Source organism: Bos taurus, chromosome 1 (assembly GCF_002263795.3).
Source record: "Bos taurus isolate L1 Dominette 01449 registration number 42190680 breed Hereford chromosome 1, ARS-UCD2.0, whole genome shotgun sequence".
Classification (NCBI taxonomy): Eukaryota; Metazoa; Chordata; class Mammalia; order Artiodactyla; family Bovidae; genus Bos; species Bos taurus.
The window spans coordinates 51,630,287-51,658,017 of record NC_037328.1 but is presented as its reverse complement, the minus strand read 5'-3'; the positions used below and the strand labels follow the sequence as shown (position 1 = coordinate 51,658,017).

Sequence of the window (27,731 nt, the reverse complement as noted above, 5' to 3'; positions counted from 1 at the left end):
ATTGGCTGCCTCCCCCTTCTGCTACATATTTATGTTGAGAAAATTACTAAATAATGAGAGAAAATCTGAGATTAGTCATGGAGCCCAAAGGGTTCAAATAATAGATAAATTTATTATTTTTCAAATGTGAGCAATGAGCAGACCAAGTATATATCTGAGAAATATGTAAACATCAGATTGAAGAAGGCCTTACATGTCAGGATAAAAAATCCAAACTTTGTTTGGAGGTAATTGAACATTCTTTGAAAGTTTCAGAACAGAGAAATGGTATTTACAAAACAGAACTTATAAGTGAGGAACATGAGGATGGTGTATCAAAGGGGAATGGGAGGACTGTCTACTAAGGGATATACTGCTGTGATTATATGTTGGTCAAATCACAATGTTGTACATGATGTTCAAATGGTGAAAGTAGAAGAGTCCAGAACCAGAGATGGTTATCTCTATTTTTCTAGTCCTCTTGCTAACTATCTAACTAAGGTGGTCTTATAATCTCCCTTGAATTTTTCCAACCACTCAAATAAACAGATTGTACTGGATAATTTCTTAGCTTCTAATTCTAGCACTGATGAAAGTGCTCAGCATATACTATGCAATAAACAAATAATTACTTATTAAATGAATTAGTGAAGAAGTGAATGAATCTTTGACTATATGATGTATTTCCCACCTCTTAATACTTAGAGTTCCTTGCAGAAGCCTTAAAATTTCAGAAAAGTACAGAGACAAAAGTGACACATTATCCCATCATCCCGTTGAACTCTATCGAGTATGATGAGGATTCTCATGCACCTCCCTTCCATTTCCTTTTTTCCCTCTATTTTATTTCTTCCACCTCGCCTTCCTAAAAATGTTTGTTTTGACTTTCTTGGGGGTGGTTAATATATTCTCTATGTGAGTCATTTGGAAAGCCCAAGAAGGAGAAAATACCTTGTTAGAATAAAAGTGTATATAATAATAGTAACATGCTTCTTTTGTCCCCACCAGGATGTAGAGGGTGGTGGGAGCCAGTCACAGAGCTCTCACCTCTGCCCCTCACTCCTGACCACAGGCCCCATCTCTCCATCACAGTGTGCCTGAGAGACTGGTTGAAGGAGGCTACAAGTACACCTAACAATGTACCTTTTCCAAAAATGTAACCAAGCCCACACCTTCACTTTTCTCAATCACTTCAATTCATCCAAGCCTCTTGGCCCATCTTGCAGCCCCAAGACCCTTATTTGTGTATCCTCAGTGTAACCACATTCTCTGATGGGTTCCCATCTCCGTCCCTCCCCGGCTCTCGCTTTGTACATTGTGGAATCAAGGAGTGTGTACAAATCAGGAGAGACTAGGTTTTATTATGGTGACAAATCAAACATACACGTGCACACCAACCCCAAATTCTACTGGTTCTCACAAAATGAAAGTTCACTTCTCACTTAATCTTTATGGTCAACATTGGTTGGCAAGGAGTCTGCTCTGTACAGTCACCTAGAGAAGAAACTGACAGAGGCTCCAGTTTCGTATCAAAAAGAGCTGGAAATAAAGCCATACTCATGCCTTCTCTACACCTTTGTTTTTCTGGTGCCTCATCTTTTTATTGTGTTTTATAAATCCTGCTTGGCAAAACTTCCACTGTGATCAAATCCAAGTCTTCACTTAGATAAAGTGTGTGGCCAAACAGCTGAACATGGATAAAGAAAAACAAGAAAAAGAAATGCTAAAAGGCAAAATGATTGTCTGAGGATTTCTTACAAACAGCTGAGAAAAGAAGAGAAGCAAAAGGCAAAGGAGAAAAGGAAAGATACACCCATCTGAATGCAGAGTTCCAAGGAACAGCAAGGAAAGATAAGAAAGCCTTTTAAAGTGAACAGTGCATGGTGGGAATGCAAACTAGTACAGCCACTATGGAGAACAGTGTGGAGATTCCTTAAAAAACTGGAAATAGAACTGCCTTATGATCCAGCAATCCCACTGCTGGGCATACACACTGAGGAAACCAGAAGGGAAAGAGACATGTGTACCCCAATGTTCATCGCAGCACTGTTTATAATAGCCAGGACATGGAAGCAACCTAGATGCCCATCAGCAGATGAATGGATAAGAAAGCAGTGGTACATATACACAATGGAGTATTACTCAGCCATTAAAAAGAATACATTTGAATCAGTTCTAATGAGATGGATGAAACTGGAACCTATTATACAGAGTGAAGTAAGCCAGAAAGAAAAACACCAATACAGTATACTAACGCATATATATGGAATTTAGAAAGATGGAAACAATAACCCTGTGTACGAGACAGCAAAAGAGACACCGATGTATAGATCAGTCTTATTGACTCTATGGGAGAGGGAGAGGGTGGGGAGATTTGGGAAAATAGCATTGAAACATGTATAATATCATGTATGAAACAAGTCGCCAGTCCAGGTTCGATGCACGGTACTGGATGCTTGGGGCTGGTGCACTGGGATGACCCAGAGGGAGGGGAGGGGAGGGAGAAGGGTGGAGGGTTCAGGATGGGGAACGCGGGTATACCTGTGGCGGATTCATTTCGATATTTGGCAAAACTAATACAATATTGTAAAGTTTAAAAATAAAATAAAATAAAAAAATAAATAAAATAAAATAAAAATAAAAAAATAAAGTGAACAGTGCAAAGAAATAGAGGGAAAACAATACAATGGAAAGACTAGAGATCTCTTAAAGAAAATTAGAGATACTAAGGGAATATTTCATGTAAAGATAGGCACAATAAAGGATAGAAGTGATATGGACCTAACAGAAGCAGAAGATATTAAGAAGAGGTGGCAAAAATACACAGAAGAACTATATAAAAAAGATCTTCATGACCCAGATAACCATGATGGTGTGATTACTCACCTAGAGCCAGGCATCCTGGAATGTGAAGTCAAGTGGGCCTTAGGAAGCATCACTACGAACAAAGCTAGTGGAGATGATGGAGTTCTGGCTAAGCTATTTCTAATCCTAAAAGATTATGTTGTGAAAGGGATGCACTCAATATGCCAGCAAGTTTGGAAAACTCAGCAGTGGCCACAGGACTGAAAAAGATCAGTTTTCATTCCAAACCCAAAGAAAGGCAATGCCAAAGAAGGTTCAAACTACCTCACAATTACATTCATTGCATATGGTAGCAAAGTAATACTCAAAATCCTTCAAGCTAGGCTTCAGCAGTATGTGAACCAAGAACTTCCAGATGTACAAGCTGGTTTTAGAAAAGGCAGAGGAACCAGAGATCAAATTGCCAACATCCATTGGATCATAGAAAAAGCAAGAGAAATGCAGAAAAAAATCTACTTTGCTTTATTGACTATGCTAAAGCCTTTGACTGTGTAGATCACAACAAACTCTGGATAATTCTTAAAAAGATGAGAATACCAGGCCATCTTACCTGCCTCCTGATAAATCTGTATGCAGGTCAAGAAGCAACAGTTAGAACCGGACATGGAAAAGCAGATTGGTTCCAAATTGGGAAAGGAGTACATCAAGGCTGCATATTGTCACCCTGCTTATTTAGCTTATATGCAGAGTACATCATGCAAAATGCTGGTCTGGATTAATCACAAGCTGGAATCAAGATTGTTAAGAGAAATATCAATAACCTTAGATATGCAGATGACACCACCCTTATGGGAGAAAGTGAAGAGGAATTTGAGTCTCTTGAAAGAGGAGAGTGAAAAAAGCTGGATTAAAACCCAACTTTCAAAAAAACAGATCATGGCATCTGGTCCCATTACTTATTGGCAAATAGATGGAGAAACAATGGAAACAGAGACAGACTTTATTTTGTTAGGCTCCAAAATCACTATGGGTGGTGACTGCAGCCATAAAATTGAAAGATGCTTGCTCCTTTGAAGAAAAACAATGACAAAAGCAATGATCTAGACAGCATATTAAAAAGCAGAGACATCACTTTGCCTACAAAGGTTCTTATAGTCAAAGCTATGGTTTTTCTAGTAGTCATGTACATATGTGAGAGCTGGACAATAAAAAAGGCTGAGTGCTGACAAATTGATGCCTTCGAACTGTGGTTTTGGAGAAGACAAGAGAGTCCCTTGGACAGCAAGGAAATCAAACCAGTCAGTCCTAAAGGAAATAACCTTGAATATTCATTGGAAGGGTGAAGGCGAAACTCTAGTACTTTGGCCACCTGATGTGAAGAACCTACTCCTGGGAAAAGACCTTGATGATGGGAAAGATTGAAGGCAGAGGAGAAGGGGATGACAGAGGGTCAGATGGTTGGATAGCATCACCGGCTTAACGGACATGAGTTTGAACAAGCTCAGGAAGTTGATAATAGACAGGGAAACCTGGTGTCCTGCAGTCCATGGGGTAGCAAAGAGTTGAATGTAACTGAGGGATTAAACAACAGCAGGAGGAAAGTAGTACTCATTCAGTACCTATGGGAACAACATCTCACATTCAACAATTTTCTAGTCATTTACTCTCTTTCCATTAGAAGACTGTTTTACAGCATCCAGTTAGTCCTCAGATTTGCAGTCCCCTTCACAGTCTCAGCCAATGATTTATCCCTTGATTTAGGGTCAGAATAGTGGTAACCAAAAAAGTACCCCCCTGATGATCCCTCAGCAAGTATGCCAACTTCACATACTCTGTAGTCTTATCTGAGAAAATGGGCTCAGGATCACCTTCTCAAGGAAGTTGCTCCTGAAGTTGTCCCCTTTCTCTCCTGCATCAATGCCATTTCCTCCTTCTGCAGGACCATTCCTGTCAGTATGTCCACATGCCCTAAAACTTCTTTATGGTGGACTTTGCTGGCTTGTAGTTACAAATCTTGAAATCTTAACAGTACATTGACTTATTTCTTTCCTATACAACATCAAATAGTGTTCAACAGCTCTTCATGGTGGCTCTGCCCCCATGAAGGTGACATGAGGATTCTGGGTCCTTTAACTTGTGAGATCACCGTCTCAATGCAAGGCTCTAGGGCCCCCATGGCTGGGAAAAGAGAAGGCAAAGGGGAGCATGCAGAATTGGGAAAAGAAAATTTGAAGAACAACATTCAGATTTTTTTTCCAGGAAAATAATGTTGCTTTAGAGATAAACATTTTAAAGTCTAAAATATTTTCAATTTAACCCTTTACTGTCCACTATGTTAGATTTCACCTACCACTGATAAATAAAACAAGAATGATGATCTCCTTTGCATGTGGTGAACATGTTAATGGAATTTTCTCTTTGGTTGTGTGTGTGTGTGTTCTCCATAAAATCTATAATAGTATACTTATCTTCTATCAATACTTGGGAGAGCAAAGATGATTTCATTTAGTAAATATGCAGTTGAGAGGGACGGATTGTTTATCTGGGTTAAATTTCCTTTTCAGACTTTTCTGAACTCATGTATGACAGGAAATTATTTGCTGTCCATATTGTCAGAGTGAGGAATATATGTATGTGTTTATGCTTGTGCATACCGGCTTGGGATTTTTAATAGGTATTCAGAGCTTCCCTGGTAGTCCAGCTAGTCCAGCTAGTAAAGAACCCACCTACAATGCTGTAGACCCCGGTTTGGTTCCTGGGTTGGGAAGATCTCCTGGAGAAGGGATAGGCTACCCAGTCCAGTATCCTTGGGCTTCCATGGTGGCTTAGTCAGTATAGAATTTGCCTGCAATGTAGGAGACCTGGGTTTTATCCCTGGGTTGGGAAGATCCCCTGTAGGAGGGCATGGCAACCCATTCCAGTATTCTTGCCTGGAGAATCCCCAAGGACAGAGGAGCCTGGTGGGCTACAGTCCATGGGTCGCAAAGAGTCAGACACATCTAAGCAACTAAGCACAGCACATGTCATGCCAGACTAGTCTTTGGTTTTAAGAATCTAGCTGCATATGACCTTCAAAATTGACAGAACTAATAAACAAGCGTATGGTACATGATTTCCTTTTGTTACATAAACCACTCCAAAACTCAGTGGCTTAAGACTCTTAAGTTTATTTCGTTCATGATTCTGTGGGTTCGTTTATTCTTTTAGTCTCACTGGGCCAAGTCATGTGTCTGCAGGCAGTTGTCTTTCAGCTAGGTGGGTCTGCTTCTGAGGGTGGTGGCTGGCTTAGACTGGGTGACAGTAGAGATGGCTAAGCCAGTGTCTCTCATCTTCCTCGTATAGCCCACAAGGAGGTGGGCAGGACCCTAAGAAAGAAAGTGGAAGAGTGCAGGTGTTTGGACCCAAGGCATGGAACTGATATGTTCTCAGCTCTGCTGCATTCTGTTGGCCAGACAAACATGACATGAGGCCACATTCAAGACATGTGGGAATAGATTCTCACTCTTTGTGGCAAGAGCTGCAAAGTCAAGTGCAAACGGATATAGGAAAAGGAAGAAAAATGATCTATGGCCACTTAGTAATCTACCACATAGGACAGACACTTGAGAAGTGGAGCCTGAGATCATTGAAGTTGGTCCCGTCACCTAGTACTAGCCAGGGAGAAGAACAAAAATCAAAATTAGTTTTTGAAAACAAGGCTTCCTAAATGTTTCTCCATTGCTTGCCCAGCTCTGCTGTCACTATTAAATACAGAGCTTTAAGAATTTTGAGCTCATTTATTTTCCTGTGGAAATAGTTTTTCTGAAAAAAGGAAGTGTGTTGATTGCATTGAGAAGGACCAGCATCTTGTCCCCATGGTAACAGCATCTCTAATTCTCGAAGTGTTTGCCACCTGGTGTTTTGAGGCCCAATAGCCCATATAGTACTGCATTATATAACATAAGGAAGGAATCTGCACACACTGCACATACAAGGACAGTGGGCTCACAGGTGCAACTTGGTATCAGATCAGAATCATGGCCTATGAAATAATAAGAATATGGTTAAATTGCTGAAACATTAATAATAATACAAGTAATCTTTTTTTGTCAGAGGTACTTGGATAACTGTTACCTTAAAAATATTATTTTCCAACAACATAGGAATAGATTATGTTTTAATGCTTTTAAGTACACTGTGGCATCAAGCTTACTTGTTCCATGTGCTAATACACGGGAACATATACACACATGTGCATGCACGTAATTGTTGATTTCTAAATTTAAACAGAAGTGATAGCAACTGTAAAGGCCTGTTATTAGTTACTGAAATACTTCAAAGGATGACTCTTGTCCTGACTTACGATGTTCTTTTAAAAAAGATGTTTAAGAAATATAATGTCCAAGTCATAAGATACTTGTGTGGGTGGTTATTCTTCCACAGTAATTGTTCATTCTCCAAAACCCTTATCTTAGTAGGTGTCACCACGGCTTTTAAAAATTAGAATTTAGAGTCAAATCAAGCTACACCTCTATGTAGTAATTTTGAGCATATAAATGATAGATTTAAGACCTATCTGTGTCTGTCACTTTTGTTAAGATGCACAGGAACTATGAAAGAGCAGATCTCTGCTCACAGTAGTAGTTGAATGGCTGCCGTTGCTGCTAAAACTGTAAAGCAAATTTCTGTTGTAAGACCCATAGTGATAGAATTCAGGAAAGGTGGATCCCTAGGGGGATTGACGAGGCGACGTGTGTGGGATAGTTTTAAATGAGTCATGGCAGGATTGGAGGCATTCTTCAGATTAGAGATAAAAACTCTGCTTGGGAAGTCGGACATGGGCTTTGAACTGAGAAGAGACAGATTTTCTGGACCCTGGGAGGGATCCTGTGATGATGCTTTTCACCTGAAGGGGATATAGAAAGCTTGGAAACTAGATCCTGATACTAACTGCAAATAGTAGGTTAAGACTGGCCTTTCATTAACTGCTGTAGTGATTAAAGAAGTCAGTGGAGGCAACACATTTTAAAAACTGTAAACCAGTGCACAAAGCTCTTTCCTTTTCACTGGGGGCCCGAAGGGGGAGAAGTGAGTTAGAAGGTGGGCAGAGTGTTAAAAAAGAAAACACTGATATGTGCTTCCCTTCCCCAAGCTGCAGAAAAGCCAGCTCCCACAGGGCTTAAAGATACAAGTCTGAAGAAGGGAATACTGAATGGAAGGTAGAAACCAGAGAGTCTATGTACCTTCTCAGTGTGCCTCTCAGGTCACTTGACAACTGAGTGTTGGTTATCTTTGGAGAGGGACTTTATGCTCAGGAGAGATTTCCCTTATACTTGGGCTCCTTAGAATTCCTTAGATTCTCATTTATAATCCATCCTACATAACCTTATGAGTTTCTATCCTCCATAGGTCATTTATTCCTTATAATCACTCTAGGATGGATATATTTATGAGTTGCCCATCCCAAAATAAAAAACCCAGAAAGCTCTAAATTGGAAAGTTCTTTTTGTAATTTTGGTAACAACACCAGATTTGAACCACCATAAAACTAGTGTTAATAACTTTTATTTTTCTCATCTAGTAGGTTATCAATACATCATTTTGCTGAAGGTTATCAAAATGTTTGCTTACTAACTGCTGTCTCATACATTATGGGTATTGCATAAAATTCAGTATATGTACTACATTATATAATAAAAAACTGAAATCTAGTCCTAAGGACATCAGGTAAGAGATTGCAGACATGTATTATCTCTAGATTAAAGATGGAAACTGAGGTTCAGGGAGGCTAAGTGCTTGGCTTAAGGTTACATAACCAGAAAGCAATGGCTTTCAACTCAGGTACACTGGGATGGTGGTTTCTTTTACAGCCAAACTGTTAACCAGTTTCAGTGAATTCTTTGTTTTTGAGTCAGAGCATTATTTTGATGCACCACTTTTATTTATTTATTGATGCACCACTTTTAAAAGAATAATGAAAGATGTCTTTGAGAGCTGAAGCCTTAGGCAAGCACTCACCATCAGTCCATCACTCACAGTGTAAAGGTGGAGAAGCCTTCCATGGTTCTTTCAGTTTGCAGAAGCCCGTTCATCCCATACCCTCTTTAGTATTAGTCACTGAATGACAGACTGGCTTCCTGTCCTCCCAAGCTGAATGTCTTCTCAGCAATACAAAAAAACATGGCGAGGACAAAGCAAGTTCCAAATACTAACCCTGTGAGGTCTGAATCTTGTAATCATTGTCAGTCTTTCCAGACCTCAGTTCTTCATCTCTGTCTGTTTCTATATGTATTCTTTTCTTTTTTCCTTTTACACAGTCTGGGAAAGAATGTTTCTGATGCCAACTCTGTTCTTTACCTGTTTTCCTTTTAAGGACAGATGTTTCCTTTTCTCCTGATCATGTGCCAGTTTCAGTAGATCAGGTGATTTAGTGGTGCATAGTCAAGATTCCATGATTATGGCTATATTTATTTTAGAAATGGAAAAGTGTGTGAGGCAGATGTCATCTGTTTTAGCTTGGGCTGACATAACACAATACAATAGACTGGATGGTTTAAACCACGGACATTTCTCTTGGTTATTGCTGCTGGGAAGACCAATATCAAGGGGCCAGCATATTTGTTCTTGGTGAGGACCCTCTTCCTGGTTTTCATTGCATGGCCATCCCTCTGTTCTTTCTTATAAGAACACTAATCCTGTCATGGGGGCCCCACCCTCATGACCTCCTCTCAACTTGATTACGCCAAAGGTTTTACTTCCAAATACCACTACACTGGACTTAATAGCTTCAACATATGGATTTTGGGTGGGGGGAACACAATTCAGTTTACTAAAACATTTATTTACTGCAGTCACATTCTTTTAATATTTAAAAATTCTACATGGATGTATACTTAGTACTGGATTGGCAATAGAAAAAAGTTAGGTTGGTTCCTGCTTTGCTATCAGAAAGAAAAAAGAGCAAAACACTTTCATGTAATATATGAGAAAAAGCCATGCACAGCAACGAAGACCCAGTACAGCCAAAAAATATATATGATATAGCAGTAGTAAAGTTGCTAAGTCATGTCCGACTCTTGCGACCCCATGGACTGTAGCCTGCCAGGCTCCTCTGTCCATAGGATTCTCCAGGCAAGAATACTGGAGTGGGTTGCCATTTCCTTCTCCAGGGGATCTTCCCGACTCAGGAATCGAACCCGGGTCTCCTGCATTGCAGGCAGATTCTTTACCGACTGAGCTATGAGGGAAGCCCTATATAAGGTATACCCCAGTTTAAATACGACACTATGTTATGTGTACAGCAGTGTGACACAAAAATAATAATATCTCTAAAGTATACTAAAGAAACTTTTTTGTAACTTCATTTTTTTCTTACTAGTTAGTTATTTATCCATCTTTTCTGAGTTGCTACAAGTAAACATTTTCCTAGTTTCACAGATTTTGGAGTCATATTTTCAACTTCTGCTCAGTGGATATTTTTATCATAGATAATAATTGCCTTCTGATCTCTCCCTCTCTTTTTTGGTTTTAGGTTCTTTTGATCACGTCACATGGCTTGCGTAATCTTTGTTCCCTGACCAGGGATTGAACGCAGGCCCAGCGCACAAAATCCCCAAGTCCTAACCACTGGGCCACTAGCGAATTTCCTGCTGTCATTTTCTTTAGCGCCTTTTGTAGGTAGCTCAGGTATCTTTGCTCTTTTGGGGGAGAATTGATAGTGATGACGTAATGGTTATAAGAAGTTAAGAACAAGTGAGATAAAATCCTATTTTTTCAGGATATCATTTCCGTACGATTTGTATTTTCAAAATTAAACAGTAACATGGTCCCCTCTCTAAAACAAAAAGGGTGTAAAATGCCCAGTGCATGCGTTTAAAAAAATTCCTTCATAGTGGGCAAAAATCATGCCAGATATTTAATTTTTTTCCTTTGGCCAACAGACTGTTCTAAAGTAGTCCTGAATATGTCATTTCGACATATAAAAGGAAATAAAACTGTCACCTATTGGGGTTTGGTGTGGCTTTGTCCTTGTCTTTTCTGTCACTCCAGCCTGCAGTCTTTTGCTTCAACCTGGTCCATTTGCAGAGGTGTGATTGTGTGGGTTTCGGGGGACTGTCAGTTCTCCTTCCCCAGGTGCTGTGGGCCAGCTCCAGGCCTCTCAACACCTCTGACAGAGGCAAGTCCCAGAGTCGATAGCTCTGAAGAGGCTGCTGGTCCCAGGATGGATGACACGATGCCCTGGGCCTTTGGGACAGACGTGGCAGGATGTTACTATTAAAAGATGGCCCTGCTGCTGAGGAAGGGGAGGGAAGCAGATGTGAGAGCAAGATTCAGGTGACAGCCTGGGCATGGCAGAGATACAGGATGTGACAGAGGAGGGAGAGCAGTAAGTTGGCATTTGGCAGAATGTGCAAGAGGCGAGCCCCGAGCGTGGGTGAGGGAAATTGCGGCTTTCAAAGATTTCTGACCTTCTGCCTGCCAACTTGGAATTAAATTTCTTGATGGAGGGGGAGGAGGATGGAAGGGGTGAAATAGGCAGATGCCAGGAGAGATTATTGACCTGGAAACCAGACAAAAGGATGCTGTGGCTGGCACCCCAGGCAGAGCGGGGCAGAGTGGTGCAGCTCATAGGTCTAACCCAAAGGACGGAGCGCCAGTGTCAGCTGTTAGAGGACAGCCTGAGGTGGCCTCTTCTGTTGACAGGAGAAAATAGTCTGTAGAGACATACAAGAAAGAAAAGTGAAATTGAATATCTTTGGATAGATTTTTAGGGTTGGCATTCAGAAGTATATTGAGCTGCCTTTCTCCTATCTGAGGAGCATAACCTGTTTGGATCCATGTTGATAATGCTTTTTAAAAAAACCCTGGTAATCCTGCTGCCACCTCTCCAATTCCAAGACCGAGGTGATGTGATCTGCCTACTGGCTTCACATTCCCCAGCAATGAATACTGAGTGACTTTTCCAACTGTTGACCCAGGACAATGTCATTTTCCCAGAGAAGGGACTCACTGATTCCATTGGAATACAGCTTCATTGCCACATGAATCAGGAAATTTGAATGTAGCTCTGTGGTTCCCAGGTTTTGCTCTTGGCTCTTGCTGAGCATTTGATTCGCCATCCTATATCACCATATGCCACTAGATGTCACTGTTACTCGCGCCTTTGGGTGACAGAAACTGCGAGCACTCCTTCTGCCCTTTTGTGAAGGGGGATAAATCTTCAGAAGGGAGGATAATGCTGTCTACATGGATTTCAGCACAAAGACCTTTTCAGGTTGTATTATTTGGTTGCTATTTCCCTTTCTGTTTTTGAAAAGGAGAAACTGAATTAAATGCAGTTCTTCCCACCAATGTACCTTCCCCTGCATCACTGCTAATTCTTTATTCTCCCTTAAAATATAGTTTTCAACTCTGTAATATGAGGACTACTCGTTAGCAAATTTGGAAAATTACTGTTCTGTGTGTATTCAAAATCTATATATGGACTCCACATGTTTCTATTCTAATCTCTTCCAAATCTTAGAGAACTTCAAAATGAAGTATCTAATTTCCTTAGGAAAAATTGATGTAACACTAACCTCAACTAGGAAGAGAATCTTGTGCGAGTGCAGCGAGTCAGGGTTATAGATTCAGTCTACTTCATTCTCAGATACACCCTTGAATCCAAGGGACAGAAGTTGCCGTTAGTCTCAAGTTGTTTGAGAGATAGTTTTAGGCACCCAAATCATTCGTTTTCTTTCTAAACCTCTTTTCTTTGTATTAACTATCTCAAAGAAATATCTTTTGAGATGTTGTTTCTGATTAATATATGCCAGTGAATTATTTAAACATGAAATTAAATAAGATATTCAAGTTTATAAAATTGCTTTTTGAAAGTAGCTTATTATAGCATATTAAGTGAACGTCGCAACATAATTATAGTAAATGATATCCAGTAATAAGTAATAACAAGATAAAAAGAAAAAAGGAACTGGCAGAATATATCTTAAAAAGCAAATTAGGGACTTCCCTGGTGGTCCAGTTGATAGAACTCTACACTTTCACTTCAGGAGACCTGGGTTCTATCCCTAGGCTGGGAACTAAGATCCTGTATGCTATGTGACTTGGCAAAAAAAAAAAGGTAAATTAAGGCCATGCTTGAGTTGCTGATGCAGAAACAAGTCATTTTTGTTTTTTTATAGTTTTTTTTTTTTTTAAATCTTCACCTCTTACTCTGTAATATTGCCATTTAGTAACCACACCAACAGTTACTGAACCAATCGACCTCCAAAGTATAGGCCTACGCCAGTCTGGTTTCACTTTAGTTATGATGCCACAGGATTTATAGATTAGTCTGCACTGTGATTTAATCCCCTGGAGCGAACTCTCAGCTGTGGGACAAACGCCAGCTCAGTCTGAGTTGGGATAATATTCCCTGACATGAAGGTGCTGTGCTCTGCTCTGTTGTCACTTCAAGAATATTTGCAGTCTTATTCCGTCCTGTCCTCTTCTCCCCCTCCTCTCCCTCTCCACTTGTTCGCTGCTTCCCCCATCCTCTCTTCACTTCTCTTTTCTCTTCTCTTCCTTTCTTTCCTTTCCTGCCATCTCTTTGTTTTCCATATGTGGGACACTTGGATGTATTGTTCAGTTGTGTTAGAGAAAGGATCACAGCCATGCCATTGTTTCCTATGGCTTCCATAACAAATTACCACAAACTTGGTGGCTTAAAACAACATGCATTTATTCTGTTATAGTTCTGGAGATCAGAAGTCTGAAAGCAGTTTCCTGGGCTGGAATTAAGGTCCTTAATTTCAGGGCAGTGCTCCGTTTGGAAGCCTTGCATTCCTATGGTTTTAGCATTTCGTTCCTTGCATTCTGTGGCCTGAGAGCCCCTCCCTTCAAAGTCAGTGGTGGAGCATCCTCGAGTCTCTGCTGAGGCTACAACAGTGTCTTCTCTCTCCTGTATCGGTTTTCCCTCTGCCTCTCTCTGGACAATTCTGACCACATTTAGGGCCCATCTGGATAACCCTGGTTATCCCCACCTCACATCCTTATGTCTGCATATAAAGTAACATTAGAGGTTCCAGCGATTAGGACTTGAGTATCACTGAGGGCCACTCGTCAGCCACAGCTTCTTAGCTGTGTTTGGACAATTTACTTAACTCCCTCTAGATTTCAGTTTCCTTGCCTGATAGTGTTACTGTGAGGACTTAATGAGAAAATGCTTGTAAAGCACTTAGCATGGTATCTGGCAAAGAGTATGTCCACTTTAAATTAAAATAATTTAAGTGCCAATAAATATTATTCCTAGTATCAAGTATAATTATCTTGAAGATTATCTAATTCTTCACCTCGTATTCACCTTTATACTACTTTAGTCTGCCTTCTGTCCTCACTACTCTATTAAACATTTATTTCAGGATCTTCAGTCTCCTTCAGCTGGTCAAATTCAAAGACCAGTTCTGGGGCTTCATTTTAGCAGCATTTAATATGGTCGAGCACTCACTTTACTTAGAGAGACAGTCCTTACTTGGCTTCTGCATATCGTGTTTCCTGGTGTTCTTTCTTCCTCACTGGATATTTCACCTCTTTTTCTTTTGCTGTCTTCTCCTTTAACCCAGAGGAGCCTGGAGTGCTGCAGTCCCCAGGGTCACAAAGAGTCAGGCACGACTTAGCAACTGAACACCACCAACAACCACCTCCTTTAACCCACCACAAAATATTGGTGTTCCTCAGAACTCTGTCTTGAGTGCTCTCTGTCTGTAACTGAGTGAGGAGTAGCATGGCATGTTTGATGATTGTAAAGAAGATAGTGAGGCAAGGGGTGGGAATGGCATGGGACATGGCTTGTGTGGTGGTGTGGGTGAGAATTTGCTATGACTAGAAGCTTCTTATGATAAGGATTTTGGCATTAATCTTACGTGAGGGCGATGCCATGGGGGGCTTTGATGCTGGAGTAATGGGGGGTTGTTGGGAGTGAATGCATGAGTTCTTCCTCTCAAGAGGTCTACAGCTGATGAGCTTTGTCCTGAAAGCAACTCTCCATTGAGCCCACCTACTACCTGCTGGTTCTGGACTTGGATAGAGGGCAGAAGAGAGATGACAGAGGTGTCTGTGAATGGAGTGACAGAGGCTCAGCTCTGTTCCCAACGTTTGGTAAGAATATGTGTGTCTTCTGTGTAAAGGAAAACCACTGCTCATGGTGGTTGTGACCTGGGCAGAGTGTGGCAACTTCTGGATGAGGAGGCCACAGCTGTGGCTGTTGGGGCGTGGAGGAATAAACTTAGCTTCAGCCTGGTCTCCTAACTGAGGGACCATGCAGGAGGAGGCCCAAAGTACCCTCCAAGAACCTACAGAGAGTCAACGTTTGGATCTCGCTTTCAAAGGTGGTATTGATAAGCAATCATTGTTCTAGGGAAATAGCAACAACTGGAAGAAAGAGAATGAATGGTGGATTTGTCACAGGCATTGTGGTCGCTCTAGTGGTCAGTTGTCTCCAAGCCTCCTTTTACTGCCCCTGAAATTTGGGAGGAGATGTCTCCGGAGATCACTTCCCTTCCTCCCCACTGCCAGTCATTTCCTCTTACTATGTGTCCTGCTTTTGTGGAAGAGAGAAAATTGTAAGATATGAGAGAATCTTAGCCATCCTGAAAAATGTTATAAGCAGAAGGAGAGATCTGTAAGAAGCTTGTACCTGAGTGGAATGGGGTTGAAAGGAGACACTTGACTGGTATTATTTGGGAAAACAGTAAAATGATTCCAGATTTATAATTCAATGAGTTGAGACTCCATAATCAAACCAAACAAACATATACTATTTAATTTTACTGTTATTTTGATATGCATAACAAAACTTTGAGTTACATGTTATTATTCCTATACTGAAGTTGGGTAAGGTGAGGTTTCATGTCAAATGACTTACCAAGGGCACACAGCTAGCAGAATGCAGATCAAGAATTAGAGCCCTCATCTCCTGACTTTGAAGCCTCTGACCTTTTTAATCCACCGTACTGCTCCCTATACCACACTGTTAATTGGTTTCATGTGGCAAGTTAAGCAGAGTTACAACTAAATAACTATTAGCGATATTACAATCTCACAAAAGGTAGAATGATGTAAATAATAGACTTTGGTATAATGGGACTTCCAATTTTGAAGTTAGTTTCTGCTACGACTACAGAAACGACTATGGTACTTACCCATTTGTTCTATATCAGATAACCCAGGATTATTTTAAGCATTGCACATGGTTATTGATTTTTGTGGCATACGCTCCTGCTCCCTGTTTTTAATAAGTGTCAGCTTAATGACCTTATTCCTCTCCTTTTCTGCTATTTTGTCAGCAACCTAGAACCAGGACTTAGCACATAATGTTGTTGTTGTTAGCTCTTTGTGTATGACTCTTTTGTGACCCCGTGGACTGTAGCCTCTCAGGCTCCTCTGCCCATAGGATTTCTCCAGAAAGCATACTGGAGTGAGTTGTCATTTCCTTTTCCAGGGGATCTTCCTGATCCAGGGATTGAACCTGCATCTCCTGTCTTGCAGGCGGATTCTTTACCACTGAGCCACCAGGGAAGTACATAACAGGCCCTGCATAAATATTTTTTGAATGAATGAACAGATGAATGAATGAGTGAATGAGGAGCTAATATTTAAGCTACCATCTAAAGTCTACCTTAAAGAGTTAGAGGCAAAAAAGAAGGAGAAAAAAGAGGATGTTATAGACTGAACGTTTATGTCCCCCTGTGAAACTCCTTGCAGAATCTCCTAGAAAACTGTGAAGGGAACTGGTTGGTAAAGGCCAGGAAGCCATTCCTACTATAGTCATTGAAAATTTCCAAATAAGTTTGCTTAGGTATTTGAAGAAATAGAGCTACATTTCAAAACTAATTAATTCATATTCTGCTTAAAGGTAAAACATTGTTTGTAATTTTCCAGATAAACTTTATCACCTTCTTGCTTTCTCTATCAGTTTTAGATGTAAACTGAGCTAACTCAGAATTTTTCTCCATCCTTTGCCTTCTCCTCAAAGTGGCATCCGTGATCTGGCATCAGAGGGAGGTATCTGGTCCAAGATGTCCTTTTTCCATTCAGCCATCCATGAACTGGGATGTCACCCATGCTGTCTGGTCTTAGGTCTTGCTCCCTGCTGCCATCACTGAAAGTATCACTGTTACGATCTGGTGGGGAAATGCAGAGCTCTCTGCTGCAGTATGGTCTCGTGTTATCACCGTAAGATATCTCAGGGCTTTCCATTCATCTCTTCTGCATGATTCTAGTAGCCAGTGACATTGGGCTTCTCTTTCAAGCCATTCCTGGCTGTGCAAAGAATTGATTTTGGTTTGGTTGCCTCAGGCTATTTCTCAGAAATAAGCTTTGTGTTTTGCAGCCACACCAGGGGGTGGTATGTAGTTCTGGCAATTCCCTTGTCAGAGCCCTCACCTAGGAAAATAAGATGTCTCCCAGATTGCCAAGTATCTCTGAGGATTCTATTATTGTCTGCTACTTTGGGCTAGTCAAGTCATACTTTGATTTTACACAAAGGTGGGGGCTCAAGATCAAGTATATATAACACATTCAAAACTGAACTCCCCGCATAGACGGTAATGTTTTGCATCATCTGATTTACTCCATTTCTCTCCTCATCCACATTGCTCTCATCACACCACTTTCCTTTACATTCCCAGAAACGGGAAGCCTTTTTCCTACCTCTGGGCCTTTGCCCATGTTCTTTCCTTTGTATAGCTGGTGCCTTCTCATCCCTCAGGTCCTGGAGATGCATGATCCTCTTTTCAATTGTTTTGGTTATTCTCCCTAACCATGTGTTTCTCTCCTTAGAACACTTCCACTGTAGTGACACTACTGGGTCACTTATTCTTTGTTTGTCACCCCAAGTTGACAGCTTCCAAGAAAAAGATGCTGTATCTTTTTTTACTCATCTTTAGCTTCTAGCACAGTAGCTTGCATGTAATAATGCTAGAATAAATAATGCTGAATAGAAGAAATAGGTGCTATATAATTCCACTGTTACAAGAGAGGACTCTCTGGGACCAGACTTCCATGTTGTTGTCCGGTTGCTTGGTCTTGTCTGACTCTTTGTGACCCCGTGGACTGCAGCATGCCGGTCTTCCCTGTCCTTCACCATCGCCTGGGGCTTGCTCAGAATCATGCCCATTGAATCACTGATGCCATCCAACCATCTCATTCTCTCACTCATCCCCTTCTCCTCCTGCCTCCAATCTTGCCCAGCATCAGGGTCTTTTCCAATGAGTTGGCTTTATGCATCAGGTGGCCAAAGTATTGTAGTTTCAGCATCAGCATCAGGCCTTCCAATGAATATTCAGGGTTGATTTCCTTTAGGATTGACTAGTTTGATGATCTTGTGGTCCATGGGACTCTAACACCACAGTTCAAAAGCATCAATTCTTTGGTGCTCAGCCTTCTTTATGGTCCAACTCTCACATCCATACATGACTAGTGGAAAAATCATAGCTTTGACTAGACAGACCTTAGGAGGCAAAGTAATGTCTCTGCTTTTTAATATCCTGTCTAGGTTGGTCATCTTCCCTGGGTCGGGAAGATCCCCTGGAGAAGGTAATGGCAATCCACTCCAGTACTATTGCCTGGAAAATCCCATGGACACAGGAGCCTGGTAGGCTACAGTCCATGGGGTCACAAAGAGTTAGATATGACTGAGCGAAGGCAATCAATCAATCAATCAGGTAGGTCATAACTTTTCTTCCAAGGAGCAAGTGTCTTTGAATTTCATGGCTGCATTCACCATCTGCAGTGATTTTGGAGACCCCCCAAAATAAAGTCTCTCTCTCACTGTTTCCCCATCTATTTGCCATGAAGTGATGGGACCAGATGCCGTGATCTTAGTTTTCTGAATGTTGAATTTTAAGCCATCTTTCCCTCTCCTCCTTCACTTTGATCAAGAGGCTTTTTAGGTCTTTGCTTTCTGCCATAAGTGTGGTGTCATCTGCATATCTGAGGTTATTGATATTTCTCCTGGCAATCTGGATTCCAGCTTGTGCTTTGTGGCTGCAGTCACTGTCCACAGTGATTTTGGAGCCCAAGAAAATAAAGTCTGTCACTGTTTCCGTTGTTTCCCACATCTATTTGCCATGAAGTAACGGGACCGGCTCTGCACTTAGACTTCCCTGAGTTCAGATTCTTTCCTAGGAGTGTAACTTGGCTAAGTCATTATTCATTCTTTGCTCAGGTTCTTCACCTGTAAAGTGAGGGTCATAGTAGTGCAAACCACATAAGGTGGTTTTGAGGATTAAATATTTTTTTTGAGGATGAAATAATTTTAATGTATTAATATATGTCAAGATTCATGGCACAGAATAAGGATGATGTATCAACTATTAGAGGAAAAGAGATAGGAACAGACCCTTGTGTGGATCTATAGAAAGAGAGTTGGGTGAGGGAGGGATCCCATCTGTGGAATGAACAACCCCAGACCAGAGGGCTATACCCAGGGCAGGGAGAGGGTAGGGGACATTTGCTGCTTCAGAGAGAAAGCATGGAGATGGCGGCAACCTGCACCTGTCTGAAACATAGCTCCAGGAAGCACGTTATCAAATGGAGGCACCATCAGAGGCAATGCAGCCATTGCCAAACTTTGCCTGTGGTTGGCAGGGGCTGTCTGTCACTGGCAGAGACCAGACTGCTCCTGATTTTGGCAAGGATTCATGAAATTGATATTTGGGAGTTTGTTTTTCTTGGTGGAAAAAAAAAAACTTGATTAATAATCATAAGAGAGGAGAAATGTGCATGCTTGCAGACCCGTGGTTTGCAAATTGCTTATAATTCTCCTATTACTGTCTGCCACCAAAATATCTCAGCCTGACAAGATCAGAACTACTGTCATCCTTTTACATTTAATTTTAATTTACATGAAATAATGTTCTTGCTGCTCCATTTCTTCCAATTCTGTTCTTCTCCTCCCCTGTTCATTTTTCCTTATCACTTCAAAGTTAATCCTTTCAGCAATGTCATCTTCTTTTGCTGGGATGTGCTTCACCTTTATACATCTAATAAAGGCATTATTTTCATTTCAAGTCTATGTCCTCTGTGGTCACACTTTTAGTCTCTAGAATTAGGCTTAGGGAAAAAAAAGCTGAATATGTAATAGAGATGATTTTGCTGTTGTTAACAGTCATATTGGTTGGCATTTTTTTATTTTGGAAACTTTCATTTTGAATTTAATTTAGAAATTCAGGGGACACTAGAGTGCATAGGGATGACTGTTTTCCTCCCCTCCATTTTTGCCTTTCTTTCCCCACCTCTGTTTCCTTTTTTCTTTTCCATGTCTTCACAATACACCCATAACATGAAGAACATTTTAAAATTCTTTGGCTAGGTTTGCATACTTTCTGTACCTTGGATTTTCTGCTAACAGGTTTTCAAACAGTTTTCTTCACAAAAATGCTTGCTGTGGCATAAGATGCTGCACTGGGGATATGCAGTGTACAGCTTTAGGGATAGGTGTTTGGTTTCTTTTTCAACTCAAGTAAACATTTACTAACTACCGTGTTTAGAGGCTGAACACTGTCCTGGATGAAGCATAAACTTGCTCTAATTTGGTCATTCTTGATGTCCTTGCATAGGAGCTACAGATATTTTATCATAATACATTGCCTTAATAATTATTCTTGTGAATATAGAAATACCCAGTGTTCTGATGCTACTTTCTGTTAAATTTGTCTTCCATTTCAACCCTAACCTCTTCCCAAAGAGGTTACCTCTTACTGCATTACTAATATCACATGTTGAATGTTCTGACAGACTTTCCTTTTGCTAATTCACTTTTCCCCCAAGAGATGATGGCTACTATTCTTTTGAATTATTGCATCCATTTTAGAAAAGGAACTAATTATTCTTTATTTAACAAGGACTATCCTGTGACTGATACAGTTGGATTCATGTGAAAATGCATAAGTGGTAGTGAGGATATCATTTTCTCCAACCAAAATGTAATTTCAAAAGTGATTTAAATGGAGCATAAAAGAAGTACTCATGAATATGGTTGCTTTTATAGCTAATGCAGATATCTTACTTCTACCACTGATATTCCTGAGTGCCTTATACTTAGCAAGTTCTCAGTAAGTGTTTCTTGATATTAAGTTTTCCAATCCTGAATTTTTTGATAGCTCTTGAAAGCTTTATGTAATGTTTAGAAACTATGAGATCAATAGATATGAGATATGGATCTCATATCATCTGTGTAATACCATATCTGGACACCTGGATAATTGTGTGCTGATATGACCTCAAATGGCTTCCCAGGTGGCCCTAGTGGTAAAGAACCCTCCGGCCAATGCTGGAAACTTAAGAGATGCTGGTTCGATTCCTGGGTCTGGAAGATCCTCTAGAAGAGGAGGGCATGGCAACCCACTCTGGTATTCTTGTTGGGAAATCCCATGAACAGAGGAGCCTGGTGGGCTGCAGTCCATGGGGTCGCCAAAGAGTCAGACACGGTGGAAGTGACTTAGCACACATGTATGACCCCAGCAGATGAGAGTGCTCATCAATACTCCTCTTTATACTGTGTAAGGATACGTTTATGTGCCCTGGCTTGCAATTCTTCCTTTAATTACAGGCTAAACTTTGCTTCTTTCCTTCAAGACACATGCTTGGCTTTAGGAAGTATTGTGACAAATATAAATTTACTTCCGAATTTCCTGTATTGCAAATTATACTTAAGTGTACTAAAATTGGCTGCAATTAAAACAATATGTATCATTCATTCTGTGTATGCTACCCATTCCAGCATGATGCTTGGAAGATAAAAGTTTTTCCATGTTATTGACTTTGGTGAGCCTCATTGCTGCTGTGAAAGAAAATATCTTCAACATATGAGCAGAAGAGATGACTCTAGATAGTAAGCTGGTATGGGATTAACAATAATCACTGCCTCCATTGTTGTTTCATTGATTCCTTCATTCACGATCTTTAAACAAGTATTAATTAATTGCCTAATATCAACCAAGGCTTCTTCCAGCCACATGACTTGTGGGATCTTAGTTCCGCAATCAGAGATCGAACCCAAGGCCCCCAGCAGTGAGAGTCCTAAGTCCTAACCACTGGACCACTAGGGAATTCCAGGATCTGTTTTTTCTTTCAGAACCTTTATTTTACAGTTGCAGCAGGATTTTGTTTGAGTTGAGCCCTGTTGTTTTCACGGTGAGCAGTTATAGTTAGAATGGACTTCACTTGTTGCTAAGAAAATGGGTTCTGATGCCAGGAGGGGCATCAGTCGGGGTCTAGTTGTCACAGCTGTGGTTAGTTAACTGCAGAACCCTTCCTTTTGGATCTTCCTTGTGGTTGGTGTTCAGCTGACACCAGATTTGATCAGTTCCTCAGGCTGTGCTCACTTGGACTTGATGCTCCACCTGATTGTTCACAGTTTCATTGCAATGTGAGATGCCTGCTTTCCTCCTAAGCCCACAATCTTAGTTTCTGAGAACAAATCTCCAAAATTATCATTGACTTCTAGTTATGTATGATAGCAACTTTTGAAACCTGATGCAGACTTCTGAATTATTTGTTTTCCTTAGGCAGATTACCATTTCACAATAATATGCATCATCTAGAAAGTACATCATAATTAGATGTAAAGTATATGTTGACGTATATACTGAAGCTTCCAGATGACTCATGTAGTATGTTTTGTTGACGCTTACAGATTAGTCCCTGCTGCTTGTCAGGGCTGTAGAAGCCTGGGACCGACACGTAGCACTTCACTCCTTTGGTAATAAGGGAATTCATTAATCAAGAAACCATTCTCTCTGAACAGAGATATTTTTAATATGTTAAAACATTCTGCCAATTCTCTAATGCTGTCTTTTCAGTATTCTATTGCAGAAAATGGCAAGCCACCTAGCTTCAACTCTGCTTGTCCTTTATTTGCTCTGGCTGACCACTGTGTTCTTCTTATTCCTTTAAGAGGGAAACATGCTGAGACAGATGTGAGTATCAACTGAGAAACTGAATTTAGAGTTACATCTAATCACCATAAAATTAGGAGATATTTGGCCCATAGTCCTAAGCTTCTGACAGTGGCAGGACCCTGAGTCTACTAGAATGTAAATTCCAGGGAGATTTATACCAGAGCTTTGGTCCTCAAATTTTAATGCATATGCATCTCCTGGGACCTTTTGAAAATGTGGATTCTAATTTAATAGGCTTGGAATGAGGCCCAGGATTCTGCATTGTCACATGTTCAGCACTTGAACCAAGCCTAGAGGAGCAGAACCTTTTTAATTTTAAACATAGGCCCTAAGTGTTATAGGCTGGATAAAATTGAAGCTCTTAGGTTTTCATGCAGAGGAATTGGGACCAAAGAGAAGGCCTTATCACTGACATTCTCATGCTGAATGGACCCAATCAAAATTCTCAGTCCAGAAGTCTAGGACTACTGAACTCTTTATTCTAAAGACTACTGAACTTGTACTGTGCCTGTCATTATCTTTACAGTTTCTAATGTCTTACAGAGTTGTACAGAGGCAGCAGAATAAGTGAATGGGACAGGTAGATTTACCTGGAGTCTTACATTCTGAGTTTGAATCCAGTGTTGCCTTTGCTTGGTTCCTTGAGTTTGAACAAGTCATATATCCTCTTTCAGTTTTCATATCCTTGTGCTTAAATTGGCAATAGCAAAATACAGCTTTATAGTTTTGCTTTGATAACAAATTGAGAATATATATAAAAGTGTTTTGTAAATGTCAAGTGCTATGCAAATATTATTTGAGGATCTTGTAACCTAGCGATGATGATTTACACTCATATCAGAACACTTGTGTTGCCTAAGATCCTTTTGCTGTTTGTTTATTAGCAGCAAACATTCTGACTGAGAACACAGGTATTTCATTGTTTCCTTTGGGTGTCATTTGTATGCAGTCATTGGTTATAATTCTGTAAAAAATTCTTTAATTTTTCCCTTAAAATGCCAATATTGTCATCACCCCCTAATACGTTCTGAGGAAGAGAAATGATGGGTAGCATGAATAAAATTTGGTATAGCACTCTGCTTGGGAGAACAAATTAGTGTTCTGTGACAGTCATGGGTGGTATCCTGGGATACTCACAACTTTTGAGAATTGCTTAATCACCACAGAGATATGCTTGGTCTGAGGAGAATGCACCATCCTCATCACCTAGGGTGGGAGTCAGCCTGCGGACAGCTTGCATTTTAATTGATTTCTTGATGAGCGTTGACTTTATTAAATTTTAGACAAAATGCCCTATGGCATCTGTCAGTAATAAGTGACAGGAAAGACATTAAAATTTTAGTGAACACTTAGGAATTCTTTATCATAAGGAATGTATTGAATGCCCCCTGGGTGAGAAGAATAATGCTTGCATTTATAACTTACAAGTCACTTCCACAAATTTTATTTATGACACAATTTTATTTGGGTCTATTCCCTATTCTGATATAAAAGCCAACTTTGTGGTGCTTTCATTCATCATTAGGTTAGAGATGCAGCACGATTTCCATTTCAGGGAGACATATCTTCAAGGGAGGAAGGGAGAGGGGGAAGGAAGAAGGAAGGAAGGAGGGAAAGGTGGTAGGGAGGGTGGGAGAAAAGGGAATGGTTAACGCAAAAGTGTTATTTTTTGCTTTGTTTTCAGATTTTCCAGAAAACTTGCTCTGAGTTAATGCCCAAGAAGAGAAGAAATGATTTGAACAGCTAAATATGTGAGACCTTGTGTCAGGCTTTTTCGAGTTGATCTCTCAATTTGACAAAATGTACATCTTTGTAGAACTAAAAAGTTCAATAGCTGCTTTGGTGTGTGTTTAGTTTGATTTAGTCCCAGTTTCTGCTTTTCTTTCTAGACTCTCTCTGATGTTTTTCAACCTTAGCCATGTCTTTTCATTCCTGTCATTCTCTTCTATACTTAGAATACTCTGAGGATTTGTCATTAAAGTTTAAATACACTAAGCATTCAAGATCTTTCTTTTAAAATGGTATTTTGAGTAAGGTAGATTACTCTTCCCATGGACATCTTAGAGGGTCTTTTCATTGCTGAGAAGGCCTCATTCAGGACCACCGACTCATCATTTTGCCGCATATGTGTTGTTGAGTCGGTGGAGCCTGACTGAGGCTCCATTCCTTGCAGGCTGCTTCTGCAGCACTTCTCTGGAAGACCGGTTCTTGGAAAACTGGTTCAGAATAAGTGGAGAAAGGCCAGTAAACATTTCTGAAAGTTCTGAAATAAGGGAGTCTATGGGGTCAGACACAGACCGAAGAGTCAGACACAACTGAAGAGACTTAGCAGCAGTAGCAGTAGCAGAGAAAGCTGAACTTAAATTTTCAGAAGTATAAAGGACATATTGTAATCTTTGATCTGACAAATGAATATGCATCTTCACAATCAGAAGTTAGAAATAATGAAATGAAACAATCTTCTATTAATTGGTTACTAAATAGAACTTTTCTGAATGTTTGATGCTTGTGTTTAGCCATTTATATATAATATAATTTATGTTTAGTCATACCCAAAGCCTTGCCATAGGAATTACTCTAATTAATACATAAGTGTCTCTTGTATTGAGCATATTAATTGCTTATATGCAAATGATTTCAAGTACTTGAATAGTTTAAGAAGGATAAACATTATCTCTGTAATCTATATGATTTTCATTTCCTTAGCAAGCCCTTTTCTGATGGATTAAATAAAAGGAAACTTTACAATCAACTGAATACAAATTATCTTAAGTTTAGAAGAACAAATTAATGAGGTTTTATGATCTTAAGTTTCTTCTAGACCTCTCTACCACCTGATTTCAAATAGGACAACAATATACCATAAATTGGTATGAATGGCTCATAGTTTTACAATGATTTTCAGTCTTTATTTATCTCTACTAACTTTTAAATGAACCCCTAGGTAATTCGACATGTTATGGCATGACTCCTCAGAACTTTTATAATGCATTTAAATATGCATGTATGTGACTCTTCAAGACAGAGTCATGGTTTCTTGCACTTTTCCAAACTTGTTTTCTGAATGGAGATCACAGGACTTCTGTACATTATATTTGGGAATTGCTATGGTCTATCAACACCTTTTTAATCATTCTCTTTTCCTGCTACCTGGTATTAGTAACTTTTGATTAGTAACATTTTATTTCATAGCACATTCTTTGGATACTGATAATCAGTATACTTGCAAATTCTGAGAATGAGGTTGAGAACTCAAGACAGGAAATTCATAGTCTCTCATAGTTTCTCAGTGAATATTGCCAGTGTTTTTAGAGCATCTGTCAGGAGCTGAACTGAATGCCACACATGCAGTGCGGGGAATACCCTCTGCTTCACGGTACTCCTGGCTACTGTATTCAGGTATAGTGAATGAGCAACACCCTCTCTGGAGACCCTTGTCTTCTTGACTGTCTCAGGGTAATACTGCTCCTGGGTTTGAAAACTTGTAATGTTAGGATATGTCTCCATTGGGTTTTCAAATTTATTTCCTGGAGTGCTGTGCTATGCTTAGTGCTTAGTGCTGTGCTGTCTACAGGAAGATGCGCTATGCTTAGTTGCTCAGTCATGTCCAACTCTTTGCAACCCCATGGACTATAGCCCACCAGGCTCCTCTGTCCATGGGGATTCTCTAGGCAAGAATCCTGGAGTGGGTTGCCATGCCCTCCTCCAGGGATCTTCCCAACCCAGGAATTGAACCCAGGTCTCCCACATTGCAAGTGGATTCTTTACTGTCTGAGCTACCAGGGAAGCCCTCAAGCCAACTGAGCATTAGGGTCTTAGAATTTATATAAAGAGTATTATGTAAATCATACCAAGTACTTCTTAGTGTTTTTGACATATGTAATATGATATGTAACATTTCAACAACTAGCTTTTCCATTCAACATGTATTCTGGAAATTTATTCATCTAACTGCAGGTAAGTATGTCTGTTTTTTAAAACTACTGTGTAATATTCTATAGTATGAATATATAAAAATATATTTAGCCATTCAACTATATTCAGCTAGATTAAAAAAATAAACAGAACAATGTGTACCAGGTAGTATTACTTGGAGATAAAAGAAGAGGGAGATTAAATAGAGGAATTGAATGATTCTGCCCATTCTTTGCCGATAAGATTACATGGACTACTAAAAGTTTAATTCATTCATATGAATTATCTTCTCTTCATGCTTATTTTGAGAAATAATTTACCAGCTAAACAAATCTGTAGAACAACCCTTTGTGCCAAGGTTCATTCCCATTGTCAAATCCGCCGCAAAACTTTCCTTGTTTTTGCAAAAAATATGATCTCTCACTTTTTTTTAAATGCTTCTTCTGCACTCCAGTGAAGTCGCTTGGAACTTGTACTCCAGCTGTTTGAGGTAGCTTGTTAAGGCACGCAGCTGCCTTTGTGTTCCTCAGAATGCCTTGCTCTTAGGGTCTTTAGAGAGGTGTTTGGGTTTGAATTTTGAATTAAACTAGATTACTTCTCTAGTTCTGGTTATTAGGTGAACAGTGTTCTTGAGCTTCATTTGTACCATTGTACTCCACAGAGACAATCTAAAATTAAAAAAAAAAAAAAAAACATCGATGACTTGGGAGGTTAATAATGATTTAAACACTTCCCAAAGTATATCTATTAGTTATCCGTGCTTCTAATGCCTCTTTCCACCATTGTCTACAGGAAGCACAGCAGCAGAATAATTGCTAAATAGCTGAAGATCTTGAACTCAATTTACCAATTGCTGCAAAGTAGAAAAAGAAATTACATGAGCCATATTTTCCATTATAAAATATTCATAGAAATGAGGTTCAACCTGTGTTACAATAAAATGTTAATAAGACTTTTAAGAAAACAATTAAAGACACATGTTTACTGTTAGGATAAATGGGTTCAAATATTTTATTCCTCAGTTTGGTTAAAAAAGGGGTAGTTTGGGATAATTTAAGTGTAATGTTGTCAGGTTGATAGACACTTGCTTTTTTCCTGGGAAACCTTCTATTA

At 39.9% G+C, this 27,731-nt stretch overlaps 1 long non-coding RNA gene across 1 annotated transcript in view; it reads left to right on the top strand.

Moving 5' to 3' along the window:
- The window catches only part of LOC112446991 (uncharacterized), a 158,967-nt gene extending 134,428 nt beyond the window's left edge, over positions 1-24,539 (top strand). Inside the window, exons 2-3 of the long non-coding RNA XR_003035012.2 lie at positions 22,605-22,721; positions 24,388-24,539. This is a non-coding gene — a long non-coding RNA (uncharacterized lncRNA). The remainder of the gene's footprint in view (positions 1-22,604; positions 22,722-24,387) is intronic.
- The last annotated feature ends 3,192 nt before the right edge of the window (positions 24,540-27,731 follow it).